Source organism: Balaenoptera borealis (assembly GCF_965194805.1).
Source record: "Balaenoptera borealis genome assembly, chromosome: 4".
Lineage (NCBI taxonomy): Eukaryota > Metazoa > Chordata > Mammalia > Artiodactyla > Balaenopteridae > Balaenoptera > Balaenoptera borealis.
The window spans coordinates 37,582,809-37,600,152 of NC_138861.1; the positions used below are offsets into that span (position 1 = coordinate 37,582,809).

Below are 17,344 nucleotides of genomic sequence, written 5' to 3' on the forward strand. Positions count from 1 at the left end.
TGTTGCCAAATGTCCCCCAGGAGCACAAAATCACCCCCAGTTATAGTATAAACCACTCCAGGCTGTGCCTTGTCTTTTTCACCTTGTTAAGCTCAGAAACTAGCAGAGTTCCTGGCTCATAACACTCAGCCAGTGTTTAATGAATTGATCTGAACCACAGAAAGTATGACACTGCTCCTGCAAAATGCCACAGACTGCCCAGGCGGTGTCAATAGCATTCTTTCAGTTATTTCTAAATAAAGATATTTTCCAGTTAAACATGATGTTTCACTACTAAGAAGGACAAAGGCATTCTGAGTTTTCTTTCTAAAAGCAAAGGACATATTTGAAAAAGTTTTCTTAGCCCTGTAGCCCAAGGCTATTTTTGACTGTGTAGCTCTTGAAGCCTCGTGGGCTCCCTCTCCGCCCATCTGTTTCCTCACCCTTTTGAATCCCTTTCTGCCCATCCCCCACTCCCCAGCGGTTTCATTCAGCATCCTCACACAGCGCTAGTGTAGAGCCCAACGGTAGGTACCTGCCTGCAGCTGCTCAGAACCAAAGCCCAGCAAAGGTGAAGGGCTCAGTGGCTGACCGCCAAGTCCATTGTCTGTCTATTTCCTGGGCCAGGGCATCTGGCTCCTGTTTACTGGGCTTTTATCTGCATTTATCTTTACAACCAAATGAATTTAAATTATGTCTTTATCTTTTACTACTGAGGCGGCCTAAATCCCCTTTCTATCTTCATATGACTTCCTAGTTCAGCCCATTTTCTTCTCTAACAGAGGGTTATAAACACTGTGAGATGGGAAATGGACCATTTCTAGGAAAGCCATGGGAGCCCAGCTTGGTGTGTGGAGGAAAGACTCAGACTTCCCAGCATCACAGGGTAGGACTCCAAGAGGATATTTTATATTTAAAAAAGAAGATAACTCATGGCTTTTCTCCCACCTGCCAAATGACAGGCCTTGTGCTCTTCTGTTTGCATAATAAATTATGGAAAAGGAAAGAGACTACGGAAAACTCAGCATGGTAAAACCAAATGGAGAATTTTTTTCCTTAAAGCAACTGTACAAATTAGAAGATACCTGATGGACCATTTTGACAGAGCAGTGGTATCTTCACTCAATTGTGTCTGCTTTTTGCTTTCTCTGCCTTGGGCTTTCTGAAAATATGAAACATTGATTTGGGGCTCTTATGTTTAAAACTATTATGGCATACATCATAGGTTGGCTGTCCCAATTTCCATTCCCAACTCCCTTCTCCCTTGCCCCGCCTCTAACTTAGAGGCTGGCAAAAGAGAATATTCATTTCCCCAGCTTCCCTTGAAGCTCACACGGGCTTGTCACCTGGTTTTGCCCAATAAGACAGAAGAATTTTGCTAGGGGAGTCTGGGGAAGTTTTTGCTTTCCTGATATAAAAGATGTGTCTTGTACTGCCCCCTTCCCCTTGTTCCTGCTTGAATGTGGACATGTTCCTAGAACTGCACTCATCATTTTGAGACTGTAAAGCATCTCTTTTATCAGTAGGTAGCTCCACCATTCTGCTGTGGCAGAAAAATAAACCTGTTTCTCTAAACCTCGTAGACAACCGTTCTGTCGTTTGCTGCCCAAAGCATTTATAATGAAAATAGCTGTTTATACTCTGATCAAGTCACCATGCTAACAAATGTTTGTTATACCCATTCTCTTTCCCCTATGTACTGCCACCAGAAACCCATCAGGATACAGTGGGGTTAGTCCAAAATCTACCTGGCAGTAAGCATTAATGTAAGCCAACAGTGATGTTCCAGAAAACAGGTTGAAAATCTAAGTCATAAGTCCTTGGATGTCTGGCTTTCTTATAGCTCACATTTACTGAGTGCTTACTATATACTAAGCACTTTTTAAGTGCTGCTGTAAATGAATTAACTCACTTAGTGTTCATAAGAACACAATGAGGTAGGTATCAAGTTCACACTCACTTAAAGATGAGGCAGTGAAGACACAAAGTAACTAATTCAAGGTTACCCAGCTCATAAGCAGCAGAATACTATTATCTATATGGCTCAGACTGAACCTACAGAGTATATACCCTGAAGAGTAGGTACCTTGAAGAAAAAAATATTGCCGTTCTAGATAAGCTGGGAAACAGATGAATTCCCAATTTGCATCTTTGAGAGAATATCAGAGTTACTACGCTTTAAGATAAAACCAACTATAAGGGGAAAGGTGATTCTGCCCACATCACTCAGAGAAAATGTCCATTTAAGTGAATAATATTAAATACTGATATCAATAAGAATAAGGATAACCACTAAATTTTATCATTTTATCATTTTATCATGGGCTTATCAGGCACTTTGCTAATTATTTTTATGGATCTTTTCACTTAATCCTCCAAACAATACAGAGGTAGTGAGGCAGATACTCTGCTGCCAGCCCCAAAGCCATTGCTTTCCCTTCCTCCTTGCTGTCTTAGTCCCAGTATTTTTTCCTGTGTTTACCACCCCTTTGCCAAGAGCTCAGAGAAGTCTATTCTCCCCCCCGTCCTGGGGGAGCAGTCATGCTTGGTCTCTGTCAATAATCCCCTTTGCCAGCTATTGATTCAAGGTAGGCATATTCTACCTTGTGAAGCTGTAAACCAAGAGAAATAAGAGGTAGTCTTCTGGGCATTTCTGGGGAAGATTTCCCTCACTGGTCAGAAGAGGCACTATCAGGAAATAGCCATGTCATACCGGGAATTGCAGAGGTCAAATTGGGACCATTAGTTGAGAAGCCTAAATACCAAGCCATTTGCTAAGCATGGCAGAGAAAAAGAAAGAAAGGAGCTGGGTCCTCCGGGACAGTGCTCTCTGCTGAGTAAGCCCTAAAACTGCTCTCCCTCTGGATTTCCTGTTCTATTAAATAACAGATCCTTTGCTTTTTACGGTATGCTAGATAGGTCTTATTATTATCCCCACTTTAGAGCTGAAGAAACTAAGGCATGGAATTTGGAAACCAGGATTCAAATCTAGGCAGTCTGTTTGCAGAGCATCAGGTATTTTCTTAAAAAGAAAATAAATAAAATACCATCACGTCCTAAACCTGCCAACTTCCTCTTGCTAGCCACAAAGAAACCCACATTTTTTTAACACCACAGTAAGAAATGTTCCGAACTGAATTTTTGAGCTATCATCCTGTTATCCACCAAGTTATATTCAGATTAGCAGACCACAAAGTGGCATTAGAAAAAACTTTGCCTTCTCCAAATTAGAGTGTGAGATCTAAAGTCTTGATGGGTTGCGTATTAGATGAGACAATGGCTGTCAGAAGAAGTAGCTAGGAGAAAGGTGAAAAGGAGAATTGGACAGCTTTTCCATGCCCATCTTCTGCCACATCCTTCTCTCACACTCCCCAGATCCTTCTAAGCAAGGCTACGTGCCTTTCTCCGAACACGGGAAAATTTCATCACATCCCTTGCTCAGTTAGCCCTTCTGGTACTGCTGCTCTCCCCGCAGCTTGCCAGCCTAAATCTCGTCCTTTCTGCAGGGCCCCGTTTAAAACCCCCAGCTCCCAAATCCCCCCACCCCACAGCTGGTTTCTCTCTCCATTGCATTCCAGTAGCATTTCATCTGTATCACATGTAGACTTTTATCCTGTTGCCCTGCTTGACATTATTGTTTATTTGGATATATAAGTCTATGCCCGGCTTCCTTGCTCAGACTATAAATGGAATTAAGGCAACACCTGTGTTTTATTCATCATTACAATCTCCAGTGTCTACCAAGTTCTTTCCACTAGGAACCTCAAAGAGAGATTTGAGCTTTTTTCTTTTTTAATTTATTTGTTTTATTTATTTATTTTTGGCTATGTTGGGTCTTCATTGCTGCGCATGGGCTTTCTCTAGTTACGGCAAGTGGAGGCTACCCTTCATTGAGGTGCACAAGCTTCTCATTGTGGTGGCTTCTCTTGTCATGGAGCATGGGCTCTAGATGCGTGGGCTTCATTAGTTGTGGCACGTGGGTTCAGTAGTTGTGGCTAACGGGCTCTAGAGCACAGGCTCAGTAGTTGTGGTGCACGGGCATTGTTGCTCCGTGGCATGTGGGATCTGCCCGGACCAGGAATTGAACCTGTGTCCCCTGCATTGGCAGGTGGATTCTTAACCACTGCACCACCAGTGAAGCCCTGAGCTTCTTAAAATATCAAAAATCAACCTCATGAATCCTCCTGCATTAGTGGAGTATCTTTATGAATACATACACAGCTTATCCTTTCTATAATGAAGTCATTCATTATTTTCTATTGATATTTTTAAATTGTCACGTTTTTGTTTTAACTTTAGAGATACCAAAAGAGAGTAGTTTTCCAAAATATGCTGTATGAAATGAGGATTTTCAAAAGATTTTGCCAGAATTTATGCTTCCTTATTTTCCCCTCTTCCTAGCCCCCTCATCTCTCCATTCAGGGATTCAGAGAGAGGATACAGGTACTGGGTAGTGAATAGAGGGAGAAAATAGTCCTTTAAGGGCTGTACTAGGGCAGATGGCAGAAATCAACTCTCTCCTGACAGTAATGCTCTGACAGCACAAAGAGGCTGGGAGAAGTGCTCAACTGTCAAAAGAAATCATTTAAGGAGAAGGAGCTCTGATTTCAAACCTGGACAGATAAAGCTTTATAGCCTAATAAAGTAGGCTATCTAGGAGAAAGACCCAGATCATCGCAGTTAATAGGAGCCACACAGCAGAGTCAGAAGCGTCTAGCAACTGGTGACAACCAGAGCCAATCTGACCATAAAAAGCAACTTTTCTAAAAACAATGATAATCAGTCTGGTTAATTTTATAAGTCACATTAAATCCACTTATATTTTCAGAGACCACACATTAAATCCACTTATATTTTCAGAGACCACAGCATTTCTCTATTTGTGAACAACATTTCTCCTGAACTCAGTGTCCTATTGCTTTCATACCCCTCTGCCACTGTGGCCCATTCCTGTTGGCATTGTTGGAGGGCTGAATTAAAGACCTAGAAAGCACCAGGGAGGAAAACAACATCCATAAACTGAAATACCCTCTGTGTGTCAGAGATGCACTGTGCATTCCTCAAGCACAATCCCAGGACGTGAGTGTCACTGGCTCCATTTTACAGATGAGATTGTTGAGCCTGTGAGTTCATGGGCTTTCACCACGGCATGAATTGTGTACTGGAAGTACTAGGGCCTCCGGGTAGAAGAGGCAGATACCCGGTCACAAATGCATGGATGATGAGTGTTCATTTGCTGAGCAGAGTAATGTTGTATTCAAATGACTCAGAACTTTACAGCCCTGCATTTGCTATTTGAAAAAGAGTGAAGAAAATAAATCTTACCAAACGTGTACTCTTCATGGGAAAACCACTAAGTGGCCAATGCTAAAAAAATTTTAACCCAAGTCAACAAAAAAATACAGTTGGGATAGATACCCTTGGCCTTAAGATTTGGAGCAAACTCAAAGATACAAATGGAGAACCTTGGGTCAATATTTACCCTTGTCAATAACGACTCCTAAAGGATGATACTGATCAATTACAAGGGTGACCACCTAAAACAGAAGGGATCCAGAGGAGGCCTTCAAGACTTACCTCCAAACTAGACAAGCTTGGGGAAACTAAAAGAAACCCATCACTTAAGAATAACCTATAGGAAAGGTCATCATTTCTGTAAGGGGGTGGGGTGGGGAAATTATAATTTTTTCATTTACTAGAGATCTCTGAAGTAAGAAATAGGCAACATGGATAAAGGTAAACAGTGTGTGTGATCCATCTTGGAAGGCATCCAATATTGCCTTCGACAATATTGAGAACAAATGAATTGTGATGAAATTTGGGGAGAGCTGTAGGGGCTTAGAGAGAAGAGGATTCAGTGGGTTCAGTTAAATCAGCAAGTCAGTGGCCAAGGAAATCAGGGACTCTGAATTTTAAAGTATGAAGCGATGTTGAAATTTACTTAATTCAACCCCTAATTTTATAAATTTGGAAACCACAGTCCAAAGATGGTTCTAGAACACTAGATTCTTCACACCCTGGCCTGTATTCTTCTCCTATGTTATGATGTTCTATAATACGTCAGTTATAATCAGTTATGAAATACATGCAACATAATACACTATATACTTACTCTCCAAAAGTGGTTGTAGATTAGAACAAAAATTACCTCAAGCTTCCCTAGGGCCAGATCGGAGCTGCCTTCTACATGCAAATATGTATTATGAATACCAAAATGAGGTTATTCTAAGGGAACTCTAGGACACATTTTAGCATCATCAAAAAGTGTATGGAAAACATGCCAGAGGACAGAATCCTAATCTCTAAATAAAATATTGGTCCCTCTGCAACAGAAACAGAATGTACAATTTTATTTATTCTTTCTTAAGAAAAAAATAAAATAAACCTAGAGAATTTTGGAGATCATGTGCAAAATAAATGCAAGTGCAATTATTTTCATAATTCTCAATTCCTCACTGGAAGAGGAAGGCTCCTTCACGTTGAGTAAGGTGAATTAAGGACAAATAAAAGGAAGTATTACTTTATCAGAAAATAATAAACGCATGGAGCTCATTACCACAAAAGTGGTACAGGCAAGGAATATAAATGGATTCATAAAGGTTTTGACCAAATTTATGAATGTCAGAGCCATAAATGGCTACTGAGAGTACACCTAACCTTTAAGGTTAATGTCAGGGAGGAAAACTCTGTCCTTTCCTGGCAAACCCCTCGAGGCCTCTGTTGTCAACAAAATACTGGGTTGGATGGAACGGCAGGCTTGCCCAGCAGAGCAGTTCCTGAATCCATTTTAATAAATGGGTATCTCGGCTACATGAACGCCCATCTCTTCAACAGAAGCATAAATGAAAAATGTTCCATTTTAAACAGGAAGCTTAATGAAAGGCGTTGTTGGACTTTATTACTTATGTAACCAGAGTTAAACAAGAGGAAAGATTTCAGCTGGGGAATCAGAAGGAAGCCAAGATTCAAAGCCAGGCTGTACTGAACAGGCCCTCATGCAAGTTCCTAACCTTTCTGTGCTCAGCTTTCTCACATGTAAAATGAGGAGAACCATATCCCTGCTACAGGCAGTTCACCGAAACTTATATGAGAAAACGCTCTGTAAACTGAAGAAAAAATTATATTATTACAGTAGGGATAGTCAGTTTTAAGCACATCTCAGTCATTTGGGGGAGGGTTTGTGAGCTACGTGAAGACAGAGTAATCCTTGCTTCGTTTTTCTGGAGAGAATTGATGAGCATGTACAAAAAGTACTCAAGACACAAGGCAAACACCACACCCCAAGGCAGAGTTTCTTTATCCTCTAAATTTTCAGAAAACTCTAGTCATATCTCAATTAGAGCACTCGTATTATTTATCTGCTTACTCACTTGCTTCATTTACCTGTGAGCTCCCCTAAGACAGAGGCCTTGTTTTATTCATCTCTGGATCCCTAGTATTTATCATGGCTCCTGGTATATAGTTGGCCATCAATAGATGTTGAATAAAATCCTTAATGTGTGACTGATCTTGTTATCTCCTCTTCACAATAGTGGGGAAATAAATGATCCAACTATAAAATGCAATAAACACATAGTGGTTAAAGTACAAAATCAAGACTGATCTTCAGCTTTCCTAATTTCTAGATGCCAGTTTCTAACTCCCTTAATTTGGAAAATAATGACATGTTGGTTCTATTTACATGGAAAATAAAAAGCAGACATAAATCGTGGGGTAGTGAAATCTTTGCTAAGTGCACATACTTGAAATTCTAAAATTATATTCCTAAAAACACAGTTTGTACTTTTTTAAAGTAAGATGAATATACTATAATTTTTGCCCATAGTATCAAATTTTAGGTAAGTACAAGACTGCAGAGAGTCTGATCATTACCATCATCTTCAAAGAGAAAACTTCCAGCATCGTTAATCTGCAGAATTCAATATAGAGATCAAAATCAACGTGAAAATGCAGACCTCATATTCAGTTCATGACATAAACCAACAGTTGTAGACATTTAGATCTTTTTAAATGTCTAGGAAATGTTCTCCTCTCACTCATAAATTTAGAAGTGTAAATAGGAAATTAAATAAATATGCATGCTTACAATATGTAAAAAGAATTATATACTATGACCAAATGGGATATATCCCAGGTACGCAAAGCTGATTCAACATTAAAAAATCAGTTAATGTAATCCATCACATCAACATGCTAAAAATGAAAAATCACGTGATCATATCAATAAATGCAGAAAATGCATTTGGTAAAATACAACACCCATCATGATAAAAACTCTCAGCAAATTAGGGATAAAGGGGAACTTCCTCAACTTGATCAAGAACATTTACAAAATACCTGCAGCTAACATTATACATAATGATGAGAAATTAGAAACTTTCCCACTAAGATCAGGAACAAGGCAAGGACGTCCCCTCTCACCACTTCTTTTTAACATTGTACTAAAAGTCCTAGCTAATGCAATAAGACAAGATAAGAAAAGATATCCTTTCCAAGATTAGAAAGGAAGAAATAAAATCATCTTTGTTCACAGATGACATGTTCATCTACGTAGAAAATCTGAAAGCATCAACAACAAAAAAATTCCTAGAACTAACAAGGGATTATAGCACAGTTTCAGGATAGGATACAAGGTTAATACAAAAAAAGCCAATCACTTTCCTGTATATCAGCAATGAAAAAGTAGAATTTGAAATTCAAAACAAAACATCATTTACATTACCACCCCACAAAAGGAGGTACTGAGGTATAAAGCTAAGAAAATATGAACAAGATCTATATGAGGAAAACTATAAAACTCTGATGAATGAAATCAAAGAAGAAATAAATAAATGAAGAGATATTCTATGTTCATGGATAGGGAGACTCAAGATGTCAGTTCTTCCCAACTTTATCTATAGTTTCAATGGAACCTCAATCAAAATCCCAGCAAGTTATTTTGTGGATATCAACAAACTGATTCTAAAATTTATATTAGAGGTAAAAGACCCAGCAGAGCCAACACAATATTGAAGAAGAACAAAGTTGGAGGACTGACACTACCTGACTTCAAGACTTACTATAAAGCTACAGTAATCAAGTGTGCTATTGGTGAAAGAATAGACAAATAAGTCAATGGAAGAACCCAGAAATAGAACTCCATAAATATAGTCAACTGATCTATGACAAAGGGGCAAAGGTAGTATTTTCAACCAACTGTGCTGGAACAATGGTACACCCACATACAAAAAGATGGATCTAGACACAGACCTTACACCCTTCACAAAAATTAACTCAAAATGGATCATAGACCTAAATGTAAAACTATAAAACTTCTAGAAGATAACATAGGAGAAATTCTAGATGACCTTGAGTATGATGATAACTTTTTAGATATAATCCTAAAGGTACAGTCTGTGAAAGAAATAATAAGCTGGACTTTATTAAAATTAAAAACTTCTGCTCTGTGAAAGAAAACGTCATGAGAATGACAAGACAAGCCATAGACTAGGAGAAAATATTTACAAAAGGCACATCTGATAAAGGACTGTTATTCAAAATATACAAAGAACACTTAAAACTCAACAAGAAGAAAACAAACAACCCAATTTAAAAAATGGGCTAAAGATCTGAACAGACACCTCACCAGAGAAGATATACAGATGGCAAATAAGCATATGAAAAGATGCTCCACATCAATGGTCACAGAAGAAATGCAAATTAAGACAACAATAATATACAGGTGTATACCTGTTAAAATGGCCAAAAATCCAGAACACTGACAACACCAAATGCTGGTGAGGATGTGGAGCAATAGGAATGCTCATTCATTGTTGGTAGAAATGCAAAATGGTACAGACATTTGGAAGACAGTTTTGCAGCTTCTTACAAAACTAAACATACCCTTATCATACAATTCAGTAATCATATTCCTTAGTATTTACCCAAAGGGGTTGAAAATTTATGTCCACACAAAAACCTGCACACAGATATTTATGGCAACTTTCTTTATAATTGCTAAAATTTGGAAGCAACCAAAATGTCCTTCAGTAGGTAAATGCATACATAAACTGTAGTACATCTAGACGATGCAATATTACTCAGCACTAGAAAGAAATGAGCTATCAACCCTTGAAAGACACAGAGGAAACTTAAATACATATTACTAAGTGAAAAAAGCCAATCTGAAAAGGCTACATTCTGTAAAACTCCAACAGTCTGGAAACAGGCAAAAGTATGGAGACAGTAAAAGGATCAATGGTGCCAGGAACTGGGGGTGGGGGAGTAGGGAGAGTTGAATAGGCAGAGCACAGAGGATTTTTAGGGCAGTGAAACATCTCTGTATGATACTGTAATGATGTGTACGTGTCATTACACATTTGTCCAAACCCGTAGAATGTACAAGACCAAGAGTGAAACATTATGTAAACTATAGACTTTGGGTGATTATGATGAGTCATGTAGGTTCATTGATTATGACAAATGTACCACTCTGGTGGGGAATGTTGATAATGGGGGGGCCACGCATGTATGGGGGCAGGGGGTACATGGAGAATCTCTGTACTTTCTTCTCAATTTTGCTGTGAACTTAAAACTGCTCTAAAAAAATTGTCTTACATTTAGCTTACATAAATAAGCAAGCATGTATATAGATGTGCATGTGTATGTGTGTGTAAAATCCTTTTCTCACTTAACAGCAGTTGAAAAGTTAAGAGTGAAGTGGTCAATAGGCCACTGGACACCAGCATTTTCTTCCCCATCCCCAGGGGCCAGCCTGGCCCATCACTGCCTTTGTGAGGGCCATCTCAGGCCAGTTTAACTCAGCACATTCCATTCAGCAGTTGAAACTCTGGTTGCAAAGCTGACCCTCTGCTCCTCTGAATTCTGAAGTGCTATCCATTAATATAACGGTCTTCCTTGTTAAAGCCCCTGCAGTGAATGTTTATTTCATATCTACTCTTCCTTAGTTTATCTATAGCCACACTGACTTTGCCTCCCTCAAATTTCAGCCTTTTTATTCCCTAAGCCTAAATTTACATGGGTAGTTAATAATATCGTGACGTATTCTGACCAAGAATGCATACATATGTATCTCTTCCACCTCTCTGTATCACAAATACATCCTACATTAACCTTACTGTCATTATTTCCTGCTGTCAATCTCATATTGGAATAGGTAACATTGCTCTACTTTGTCATGGTGAAAAGTTTATCCTGCAAATTTTCAGTTTCTTAGGTCTTCCGTGAATGGCTGTGCTTATCTCATGTGTGCTCCTAGGCATCTCCAGGGCTCTGCATTTAACTTCTTACTTCTAAAAGCATCTTTACAGAGATAATATTAATGTTATTGCAACAGACAGGCAGAGCCTCATTTCTCTCTGCTTTGACTGAAAATGCTTCTTCATAGTGAAAAAATGGGCAGGCATTGGCATTTTTGTGTGAGGTCTGAACGTGTGTGGGTCCAGCTATTGGCAGCAGGAAGAAGTAAGACATGACTGCCAGATGCTTTGGTTTAAAAAAAAAAAAAAATTATTAGGACTTCTCTGGTGGCGCAGTGGTTAAGAATCCACCTGCCAATGCAGGGGACACAGGTTAAATCCCCGGTCCGGGAAGATCCCACATGCCGTGGAGCAACCAAGCCCATGAGCCACAGCTACTGAGCCTGCGCTCTAGAGCCCGTGCTCCACAATGAGAGAAGCCACCACAGTGAGAAGCCCACGTACCGCAATGAAGACCCAACGACCCAACACAGCCAATAAATAAATAAATAATTAATTAATTTTTTTAAAAAAATCACCAGTCAAAATTGACTGGTGATCCACAACCTTTAAAATTATTTTCCCAAAGGATCCTCTATTCTGAAGATGGGAAAAACTCCTGAATTCACTCTTGGTTCTGATATGGAGTTGCTTGGAAGGGTGGGTAATTTGAAGATCACTTAGCTCCCAAATAGCTACTTACCTAGACATACTGGGTATTTTAAATTCTGCATACAACTGCTGATCATATTCAAATTTTTTGAAGACCTGATTTAGAATTCTCAGTAGAAAGGCAGAAAGTAGTAGAAAGATGATTGGATTTGAAGTTAAGTTCCAGTCTCTACTACTAATTGGTATCTTAATATATCCCTGTAGTAAACTACAGGGATAAAAGTAGTAAATGTAGTTTACTCCTCTATATAATGAAGATACTAAAATCTGCTCTGCCTAGGTCATAGTCATAGAGTTGTTTAAAGATCTAGAAATAAAAATGCATGGGAATGAACTCTAAACCATCCATTCTATGGAATCTCAGTTATTGCTGTAATACTAAAACAGAGTTCTGGAAAAAACAAAACTTAAAGGGAAACTATTACTGGCCCTGGTGGAATTTGCAGTCTGGGTTTTCTTAGATCACCCAAGTTGCAATTTTCGTTTTATTGGTTTGTCTGTTAGCTTAATTCTCCTTATGTTTTCTCATTCTTATCCCCAAACAATTCAACCCGAAGCAGAGTTGTCTTACAATAATGAATACTATTTAGGAAAAACTTTGGTGCGACACAATGGTAAATTATTTTACAAATTTTCACCATGTGCATTGGCAATAAGAATTACAGTAGAAAATAATTAGTTTATTGCCATCACATTCATTTCCGTAACAGTGATGGTTATGCTGAAACAATACTGATTCTTCAGCGTTTCCACGAGGGTCGGCCTACTGAGGATGCCCCCTTCCCACCAGCCTCCTATTGACTGCTGGATCTGCTGACTCAAAGCTCTTTGAGGTCAGTGATGTCTTCTCTCTAGCTGACTTCTGGGTGATCAGCTCAGTGCCCGAAGCACAGTGGAAATGGGGTGGAGACTTGTCGTGTGGGTGAGTGAGGCTGATTCGCCTCTTCTTAAAGACCCACATGTTAAGGCACTGCTGGTGGGACCGAGAGAGGGAGTCAAATCCCACATCTGATCATGGCTAAACTCAGCACCCCAAATGCCTGTGTATGAATTTTTCCTAAGATTTATTCAAATAGTAAATAAAATGGACTGTCCTCTGCTCTGAACAATGCTGTTCTCAAGGTGAGGTTTCTCTAACGCCTCTATATCCCAGACTGGAACAGCAGCGTTCAGAAGCATTTTTTTTTTTTAACATCTTTATTGGAGCATAATTGCTTTACAATGGTGTGTTAGTTTCTGCTTTATAACAAAGTGAATCAGCTATACATATACATATATCCCCATATCCCCTCCCTCTTGCGTCTCCCTCCCACCCTCCCCTTCCCACCCCTCTAGGTGGACACAAAGCACCGAGCTGATCTCCCTGTGCTATGCAGCTGCTTCCCACTAGCTATCTATTTTACATTTGGTAGTGTATATATGTCCATGCCACTCTCTCACTTCGTCCCAGCTTACCCATCCCCCTCCCCGTGTCCTCAAGTCCATTCTCTATGTCTGTGTCTTTATTCCTGTCCTGTCCCTAGGTTCTTCAAAACTATTTTTTTTTTTTTTAGATTCCATATATATGTGTTAGCATACAGTATTTGTTTTTCTCTTTCTGACTTACTTCACTCTGTATGAGAGACCAGAGCATTCTAAAAGCAGTGAGCAAGCAAATACCTTGCAGAGGTCTAAGGATTAGTATGCACAGCACTAAAATATTTTTAAGTCTTAATTTCTAGGCTATTATTCCATCTCAAACAGAAGCAGTTCATGTTTCAGCCGAAGATTGCTACTACTACGAAGTGAAACTACACATTTATAATCTTTAACTGTGTCCATTATTAAGAAGTAATGACTATGAACATATAATCATTGATTACAACTCTTAAAATAGCCATGATATCGAGTAGCCACGAACATGAAACTATGAAGGTAGAATATAAAATAAATTAGGCCCTGAGCATACGCAAATTTCAATGAAAAACATAGTCAGTAAGAGATACTGTTCCAGAACTATATTTCTGTAGCCAGTCTTTCACTATTCACACTTTGCAGCCTACTTCTGTGCTACAAAATAGGAATACTTGAAGAAAAATGTGCAGTATTGAAATCACAAGAATCCGAGTCAAAACATATAGGTTCCACTCCAGATTGGATGATTTGCTAGTCACGTGACATGGGACAAGTCACTTTGGTCCCTTAGACTCAACCGGTTGGTCTATAGGTTTAACTTCCTGAGTTGTTGTGAGGTTGAAAACTGTTGATGACAGAGACTGTAAATCTTTATAAACTCTGGGTCTTCATTCTGCTAGGAGTGGATGAAATCAGGAATTGGTTTTTATTTGGGTTATTTTATTCTTTTTGATGGCTGAGCTCTTTATTGGTACTTTTATTTTAATGACTATTATTGCAATAAGCATTCATGACCCCAAACTCTGAGATCTTTGTAATAAAATGACCCACCACAATGGCAAGGCATTCTCTTCAAGTCTATGTTATTTTATCACTAAACTTTCATAGGCACTTTACAAAAGTAACTTCAGACACGGTTTAGTTTTGAGGACACGCTGTGACACCAGCAATAAAAAAGCAAAATTTTATATCCGGACATGGAGTGATGGGTCACCTCCCTGCTCGTGTATTCAGAGACGCTGAAAGCCCAGCAAACTTGGGAAGGGCGAGTTGCTTTCCAGGGCGATTTGCTCAGCGGAGATATCTGGAGCAACCAGCCATCTCATGTGAAATTCTTTTCATCTTCCCTTCACACTCCTGTGCAAACCAGGAGGATTTCTGAGAGGCACCGAGATTCTCAATCATTGCAGCGAAGCTGCTTTCTGATTTGAGCTCATGAAAGGAAGGGCAATTTCATGTTAAACATACACACAAGATGACAGGGAGGGATGGGAACTGATAGCCCAAAATACATATGCAAACCCTGCCTTGGAAGCTTGCATTTCACTCTCTTGTACAAAGTTAATGGAAACCAAGGAACTACCATTCCAGAATCATCAACCCCTTTAATCCTTAATAACCAAATAAAAATGGGCAGCCTATATTCGGGAGCAGTTCCAGCAAGCAGATCTCCAGGAAACAAGGCTCCCTACAGACTTTCCCTTGATCTTAAAGCTTAACTTGAAACATTTATATGCACGGAGCACCTGGCCAGGAGATGTGAGGAGGCATTTTTTTCACCTTGGCTCTATTTCTTTCTTTAATAATAAATTCTCAGGGTTTTTTTTTCCTCCTTCCTGGAAACGGATTCCATTCGAAGTAATGTTTTTTGTTCCTTCTTAATAGTTTAAGAAAAGCAAGACAAACTTGAAAACCCCCCATTAACATCCAACAGGTTCCCTGCTTGCGTGACTGTATCATCCCTGCTTTAGGGTAGATGAAGCAGAAGTCAGCATAGGTTAAATCCAATCAGGTTGAGAACTTCTTTTGTTTGAATTCAAAGGGCTCAGGTCAGCCTACTATGCAACTGAGTTATCACCTGGCTACACAGGTCTTTCTCCCTGACACACCTTGCTGGGTAAACAGGGGATGAACTCTATAAACTGTTCTGGCTGTACAGGCTTAAATACACAGATATCTGAATTATGGTCAGATGTTTAACAGGGGAGGAAAGCTGGGGTTTGTCCTAAAATGGTAAGGCCATCTGGGTCACATCCTCAACAAGGATATAATGCACTTGATGGTTGGAAACATACCACAGAGTCTGCTCTGTGGCCTTTCTCCTGAATCAGAAACCTTACAGCTCTTAAAAATACATGTGTTTTTTTAAAAAATTTTTATTGGAGTATAGTTGATTTACAATGTTGTGTTAGTTTCAGCAAAGTGTACAGCAAAGTGAATCTGTTATACATATACATATGTCCACTCTTTTCTTTTTTTTTTTTTTTTAGATTCTTTTCCCATATAGGTCATTACAGAGTATTGAGTGGAGTTCCCTGTGCTACACAGAAGGTTCTCATTAGTTATCTATTTTATATATAGTAGGGGGGTAAGGGTGGGAGGGATAAATTGGGAGACTGGGACTGAAATATATGTATTTTTTAAAAGGAGCACCAGTCCGCGAGTACTCTCTCCTCTCTTTCTTCCATCTTTCCTTCCTTTCTTCCTCTCCATCTTCATTCCACAAAATATCTTTGAGGAGGCTAACCAAAAGTCACACAGTGCAAAAGTATACGATAAATAGTTGAAATTAAAGCCAAGGGAAATGGGTCTTTTAAAAAATCAAAGGAAATATTCCAAAATATATAAATGTAAACCATTCACTCCTGTATGGCTGCTGGCAGGTGGAAAGTGTACATCTGGCTCTGTGGATGCCCGATCCAGGTCCAGGGCCCATCGAGGCCCAATTCACCTCCATGCCTCCAGCCTGGCCCCCTCTAATCTCATTCTCCATGCCTGAGTAGTACCTTTAAAAATCAAATCAGATCAGGTCTTATTCCTGCTTGCAGCACATCGATGGCTTCCCGCTGTATTTAGGATAATGTCAGGATTCTTCCCTGTAGCTTACGAGGCTCTCGTGACTTGGCTCATCACTGCCCTCAACCTCATCCCTCCGGCCACATGGAACCTTGGTCAACAATTCAGGTGTGCCCTTCCCTGCATAGCTTTCCCAGCGAGGCTTTCTGCCTCTCCACTGGGTGAACCTATACCTGATCTTCCTCCAGTTCTGGGCTCATTCCCAGCTCCGAGGCTCCTGAAACCTGCTCTCACCTCACCACCCTCCATCTGTCACACTTGACCATTTACTTAATAGCCTGCTTATGCTGTCTGATAACACACTCTTTGAGAATAGGAACTGGAAATAAGTCGCTCTGTCTTTTATTCCCAGCATTTAGCAGAGTGCCTGGTGTATTATGGCTTAACTGTATGTTATTGTTTGTTGCATGAATAAATAATAGTAATCACTGACATCTATTAAGCACTTAGCATGGGCCACAAAAGCTGCCCAATGTTTTACCTCCGTTATCATTGTGAAAAAGTCTATTCTTCACAGTGGAGCCATAGGAAGATTATGATCATCTTCATCTCACAGATGAGAAAACCGAGGCTTCCAGTGACCAAGTGTGGGTGCTAAGCCACCAACCTGGATCCTTCTGGTTCTCAGGTTTGGGCTCTAATCACCACCCTATACTGCTTTTCTAGTAACAAATCATGCTTGCTAACTGCCTGATCGAAAAAGAAACAGTTACAAGACTCACAGCCTCTGAAAAAAACACATACAAACTGTTGGGGAGAAACACAGCTTTTCCTGGATTCTGAAACTTTAAAAATATCTTCCCCTGGGTCATGTCAAACCATTCCCAGCAGCCTGATTTTGTGGAGGGCAGTCTGGGAATCCCTGCAGGGAGCAGAATAGCAGATTTCTAGCAGATCCTCCTCCTAGATACAATACAACCCAAGTTAGTAGCATCACAAAAAAGCAGACTTCACCGGAGTCCTTTCTCCACCAGGTGAAATACACA

General features: G+C 39.7%; 1 long non-coding RNA gene across 5 annotated transcripts in view; it reads right to left on the minus strand.

Moving 5' to 3' along the window:
* LOC309627245 overlaps positions 1-17,344 on the minus strand; it is a 200,907-nt gene that overhangs the window by 41,874 nt on the left and 141,689 nt on the right. The window lies entirely within an intron of this gene.